This window comes from Chrysemys picta, chromosome 5, assembly GCF_011386835.1.
Source record: "Chrysemys picta bellii isolate R12L10 chromosome 5, ASM1138683v2, whole genome shotgun sequence".
Lineage (NCBI taxonomy): Eukaryota > Metazoa > Chordata > Testudines > Emydidae > Chrysemys > Chrysemys picta.
In genome coordinates this window covers 35,493,918-35,501,085 of record NC_088795.1, presented here as the reverse complement: position 1 = coordinate 35,501,085, position 7,168 = coordinate 35,493,918, and positions in this window count along the sequence as shown.

Here is a 7,168-nt window from a genome sequence, read left to right as displayed (position 1 = left end):
GCTGTACCCAACTGGTCTGGGTCTATCACAACACACAAAAAAACCCCACATTAAAATATTGTTAAAGTTGCAAAGTCATTGTCAAGCACTCAAAAATTCAGAAATGCTAGAATTAAGGTGCTTCAGCCACCTTAACTCAGCTCCCTTGTAGATATGCATATACTGTCTTATTTAGATATCCTATTATCACAGGATATTTTCATAGAACCTCTGCTTCATTCACTGTACAGGATGGATAGTATTCCTGGAATGGGCAGCTATTCAATATTTTGCTTTAACCTCATAATTCAATGTATGGTCACATTTTTTACTTACTGACCACAAACCCTGCTCTAAAACCAGAATTATTAATTTTCTCATGGGCTATTTTATGGTGCTTATCACTATAGCATCTAAGGGCTTCACAAATATTGATGAATTTATCTTCACAATAAGCCTGGGAAGTGAGGGAGTGGTATTATTCTCGTTATACATATGGGGAACTGAAGCACAGACATTCAGTCTGAATACCCAAGTTGAGACGCCTAGGACCTCATGTTTCAGACTATGTAGCATGATAAAGCACTTCATATGTTCAAAGCACAGATCCCATTGGCTTCAATTGCCGCTTGAGTGTTCAACACTTGTGGAAATCAGACTTGAGGGTCTCTCATCAGGCACCCAGAAAATAACGAGCATGTCGTTAGTGGCCACCTGTGAAAAGTTTAGTTTAAGAGACTTGTGTAGTATCACATAGGAACTCTGCAGCAGAGGCAGGTACAGAATCCAGTTCTCTAGGGTGACATTAACTGCCTTAACCTTAAGACCCTCCTTTCTGCTCCTGCAATCCCTTGCCTTATTCACAAAACACCTTCCAACGTCTGCAACAAATGAAGCAAGGGTCCTACAGATAAGTTTTCTTCAATATATAACACTGATTCATCCCCATATCATGTTCCATCCTGTGCACTGTATGAGGCAGAGGTTCTGTGGAAATCATCATAATAATAAATATTAAAAATAATACAAACACCTAACTCATATATAGTACTTTTCATTAGTAGATTAAATAGTACATGTAAATAAAGATTGTATCCTAATGCATACACTCAAAGGGAGCTGAATTAGGGATGCATAGGCAATAAGAGGTGGCTCTATCAGCTCTGACTATAATAATAATTTAAAGTTTGGAAAATTTAAAGGAATCCCCATTAGAGATGGAATATTAGGCAAATGCAACTGAGAGGGTCAGAGGTGTGCAATTAATGCAATTTATGACACGGATATCACTTACACATATGTAAAAAAAGCCCCTAAACATAATTCTCTCAAACATTTCTAAAATAGTTTTTCTGTAGCACATATGACATGCAAAACACAGGTTCATATGGTATAAAGGTTTATGGGTGTTCATTTGGGAAGACCTGCATAACTTACTCATGAGTAATGACTTCAGCTCAAACGGTTGCTGATAAAAGATGTAAACCACACCACATTATGTAATTCTCTACACAGATACCTCCTATTTGCCCTAACATAGTGGACCAGATGGTAGGTGAAAATCAGCATAGCTCCGTTGAAAATCCCACAGGATCTTTCCTGGATTTTGTAGATCTTTACTGACACCTATTTCCCAGGTAAGTAATCTTCTACTTACTGAATTTCCTTGGATATCATGTCCTACTCTGGAGGGATGACAAAAGACCTACACTATCTCTGTGTTCACTTACATTTGGAAAGATGAAAAGCGGTACCCTAAAATCCATGTCTTCTAAGGAATTATGCATAAATGTGACTCTTGTAGCAATAAAAGATATTACCTCCCCCACCGTGCCTCTCTAATATCCTAGGACTAACATGGTGACAACAACACTGCATACAAAAATCTCTTTGGCTACCATAGACCAAATCTAAGAGTTTTTGCTACTGATGCTTGTGGTTTTTCTGTGGATATGCCTATTTCCCAGGTGACTTTTGCAGTACACACCAACCTGGGAAGACATTCTCTACAATAAGATGCATCTGTACAAGCTTTAGGAAAGAGAAGATGATCACATAGCTTCCAAAGGGCTGCTTAGATTATCTAACCAGCAATCTGAATTTTTAATTTAAACAAATAATAATAGAGCTGACAGAGAGAAGTTTAATCAGTAGAGATGAGGTATTTCCACCTCTGGAATCACTGATATGGGATTTTTAGAATGGGGTTCATAAAAGGGATAGCAAGTAGCACTGTTAGAATTTTAACTGAGGAAGATAATTATCTATTATATTACTCATTTTAATAAATATCCCCAGTACTAAAGCACTTAAGCCGAAATTAACACTAACATTTAATTTAAATTAGAACATAGATGTACAAAGGACAAAAATCTTCACTTTACTCATGCAAAACTCCCATTGAAGTCAACAAGAGTTTCGCATGAGTAGGGTGAATGGGATATGACCACAAGGGTGCTCGCTGGTGAGCTTCTACTTCAGCAGGAGTTAAGGGCACTCAGCACTTCGCAGGATCTATATCAGGAGGCAGAAATTAATTCCTTTCATTTGTCAGCATTTTACAAAAGATAGTTATTCCTTTGATGAATTTGGGCCATTGTTTTTGAAAGCCCTTCTCCTGCTGCTGGAAACCACTGGAAACTCAATCAGCACCTCATCTGGAAGGATTGACTTGAAACATTGATTCTCAAGGTGCTGGATTAAGGTAGCAGGAGAAAAGCAGATTGATCCCATTTGTAGATTTGTGTCACAGTTTTATGTAGATAAACCTACTTTTAACATTTGTCTCTTTAGACTATTTTAAAGGGAAATAAATCATCTTTCAGTGAGGTCATTCGAGGGTCTTAGGTAAAAACATATATAAATATATTTCATGTATTTGATAAATTATCTGCTCCACTAAAAATGTAACACAGTTTGGTTTTAAGAATGATACCTATTGTTAACCATACATTAAATAAACAGTTTTGTGAAAGGGACTGGGCCACTGACTAGACAGGCCTAGATTCGAGGGTGCATGAAAATGAAATAAGACTGTAAGTTTAATAAATAATATCCTCTGTCAGTTTAAAGGAAACTGTTACAGTTACACCAGTCTTTAAACCTCTGGTTATCTGAATTTCAGGGGCCTGAGTATAATCTCACTAACACTTGTGTAAGTAACTCCATTGAAGCTAGTGCAGTTCTGCATGCATGAGGCCAAAATTCGGATCTTTGGTCTCAAAACGCCATTTTCTGCTCTGGGAAGAGACTTCTCTGGTTAAGCTATATTCTGTTCTACATGGATGGATTAAGAATAAAAAGGGCTCAAATAAAAAACAAAACAAAATCCTGGCAATGCCTTTTCCAATGTGTTCACATATTTCTCATTAAAGTATAATGAAAAAATGTATACTGGTGTGTAGTGAGAACATTAGAGTAGTTAAATTATAAAATACACCTCAGTTAATAATTTTAATTGCCAATCACACATACCATGTTTCTCTTGAATTTGTTGTTTATCTAAAGTACAGTAAATGAATGTTTTAAATATCAAAATAGAAAGCACTGTTACATAAAAATTACAGAAAGCAAAACAAAAGTATGTATATGATAGTCTTTGCAAAGTTTAAATTAATGCATATGATACACACACTGACTTGCAATATCTATCCAGGTAGGCCCGTGGACCCACACAATGACCAATTTATTTCAGTGGGGCTCTGCATGTGTGTAAGAGTCTGGCTGCATGATCTGAGCTTGAGGATGTTAGAACCCATCAAGAAGGTATACAATCAATAGCAGTAAATGCCAGTCTCGTCACAAAATTGCACTTGTATCTAATTGTATCCTGGGAAGTTGATTTTGGCAACAATATAGAATTATGGGTCCTTCTTTATTTGTCAGAAATAGGTGGGGCTGATAGCTCTGCTTATTATGAAAGTTGTCCAACATTTCCCATTATAAGACCCTGTTTTCAGTTGCTTATAACTTTGCCAAACTTTAACCATTTGTGCTGAAATTTTCAGATCAAATAAGGAGCAGGGAGGGTGGATCTGGGAGTGGCTGGACCAGGACACTGGGAGTGTGGGAGAGACTGAAATGGAAAGTCCTGAGGGGAAAGACTTGCTGGGACTTGGATGGGAAACTTGAGGCGTAGAGACTGGGTTAAGTGAGGAGAATAGGTCTGGGATGAGGAGCCGAGGTGGAGAAGAGACTGAACAGAGACAAGAACAAGTTGGAGGGTATGAGGTAGAAGGAGTTACATTTGTTGAGAAGAAATAGAAGAGTCAATATTCACTAAAGGATGCTCCCTCCAGAGCCTGGAAGACAACCCAAGATTCCTGAGTCTCACCATTCCTCTGCTGTCAGCAAATACCTGTGAAACTCACTCTCAAAGTATGTGCCTCATCCCCCTGTAGCACTGAGCCTCATAGAAGATGACAACATGCTACTGCTGTCAGTTACTCCCTTAGCTCCATTGGCAGAGGTCTTTGTGTGATTCTAAAGCTTGCAAACTTGCTAATGATTGATGTAGGTGTCAATACTATTGGATTTCTGATTTTCAGTTTGCTTTTTCTAAAATCTACATTAAAAGAATTTTAAGGTTGCAAAGTCAATCACTCAAAAGTTAGTGTCAAAATTTAAGGTTGTCTGTCAATCCTTAATTCAGCCCCTTTCTGCATATGTATTCTGAAACAATCTTTAATTAAATGATTGCATACTACTTTTTTCCATGGGACTCCTGCTTCATTCAGTGCACAGAATGGATGGAGTTCACTTAATTCATAATGTTCTTTCAAAAAATTTTGTGTGGAACTATAAAGAAGTCAAATGCTATGCTGTCAGAGACAGTTCAACCAAAAATAATTCTAAAGTTAGAAATGTAGGTGATTACTTTACTGAAACATCAATTAAATTCAAAATTGCCTTCCCAGACAGTGATCATACATAATGAAACCTTTTCCATCCACATGCGCTCAACTTTCACCTCATAACACCAAGTACACACTTTTGACCGGATTCAAAGTCTGTTGCAGTCATGGGTTTCAAACGTACTTCTGATTCTCTACCATCAGAATATTAGGTGCATTTGATGCCTGATTCTGCACTATTGAAGTTAGTGGCACTTTCCCCATTGTCTTGAATAGAAGTAGAATCAAAAGGGTATGTTCCTTTCTGTCTCTCAACAGATCTTGTGTTCCCTCTTACTACTTCCTTCAGCTGTGTTTCTCTGTTCTTATTCTCTTTGACTGCACATAATTCTGTTTAACTACCCAAGTGCCTTATCTTTCCACAAACTTCCTCTGTGTCCTTGCAACATCAATAAAATAAATAAATAATACATAGCATTTATGTAGCTTATAACTAACTTGCTCAAGCTGGTTAAGACATTAGTCTCAAGCATAGCACAACAGATTGGCTCCTTGAACTAAATAGACTGTAACATAATGGATTATCCATGCTAGTTGATTGGCTTTCTCTGCCTTGAGCCAGCAGAAGGAATTAGAGCCCTGCCCACAGGAACTGTGCATTCACTGATCTGCAATCCCACATGAGCTTGCTCCTCAATCTGAAGATGCAAAATAATCTCTCCACATGTGAGCTACCTACCATGCTTAGACTTTCAACATGTACCCTCCCATAAACAGGTTTGATATGATAAAAATGGTCTCTTTTACTGCGGGGCAGCAGATAAACCTGCCAAAAGCCAACAGACTCGAAGAAGTAACCTTCCAGACCTGAGGAAGAGATCTGTGTAGCTTGAAAGCTTTCTCTTTCACCAACAGAAGTTCATCCAATAAAAGATATTACCTCACCCACTTTGTCTTTCTAATATTCTGGGACAACAGCACTGCAAAAAGCCAAGTAACTTAACTGAAGACTATCAGCTTACCTCTCTGTCTAGGGAGAGAGTTGTTTACAGAAAAAGTATCAGAGTAGACGTCTTTGAAGAAAAGGATGATGACTACAGTGTGTCCAGTAACTAGGGGAGGCAGAGGAGTTTAAAATTTAAGACTTCATTCTGGAGCTGATAGTGCCATAGTCAACAGCCTTAACATCAAGTGTAGCAAATCTGGATGGAGGGAAGGGGTTAGATATGGAATCCATGTCATTTACAGACACAGGCAGGCTCCTACTTTCCAAAATAAATAGGTATAAATCAATGGGCATGCTCCTTATACCCTTTCACATGAGTTTCTCTGTATCCCTGCCTGTGCTGTACATATATCATAGCTGGGAGAAATTTGTTTCCATTTATTCTGATCTCCACCATGAGAAGTATCAGGGCGCCTTATGGAACTAATGGGGTTCAGCCCTGAAGTGGCCTCTGGCATAACTCCAAAAATGCTTGTAACTCTGAAAGCATGGGACAGAAGAATGTTCCTCCCAGTACTGAAACTAATCAAGCCTCTGGTGAAGCACCAACAACAACCAATGCCAACTCCTGAGTCATGTTGTCCTCACAGGGACTGATATACTTTCCATTTTCAAAATTTCTCTGTTGTAAGCCCTCGACCTTTTGCTGACAAGCACATGCTTCTGTACATTTGTCATGTCTTATACCTGGCAAATTATTCCAAAACATTATCTCTTTTGTTGCCTCTCTCTCTGTCTCATTTTGCCAAGTGCCTATAAAAATCCCTGCCTTACTTTTAGAAACATTTTCCACCCATACTGATTTGCACTCAGAGGACCTTTTAAAGTTAAAAGGCAAGCTCTGTTGTGAAGCAATATCTTAAAAAAAAAATAAAAAAAAACAACCATGGGAGAGCCAATGCCACTTGTTGTTGTTGTGCATAGTTCATTTAAATATATATGTAAGAAAAGTGGCAAATAAAATGTTAGGGTAACATCCAGCATTTGAAACAGTATTACAGAAATTCATATTTCCAGCTTGCAGATAACATTTATATTAACCACTGATTTATTAAAAGATCATATTTAGAAAGATCATTTGATGGAAAATCTCAGAGCCTATTGAATGTGAAGCTGTTTCAAATAGCCTTTCTCCTCCTCAACCCCCCCCCCCCACCCGCAACAGAATTCTCCAAGGCAAATGGAATAAAATATTTTGCTGGAGGGGATACTTTACTTTCAAGATTTATTTCTTTGCATCACAAATATATCAGGGGGGAAAATTCAAAGAAAATACAAAAATTGTTGAAAGATGTGGAAAATTTGTGTTTAGTCTTAACAGGAGAGTTTG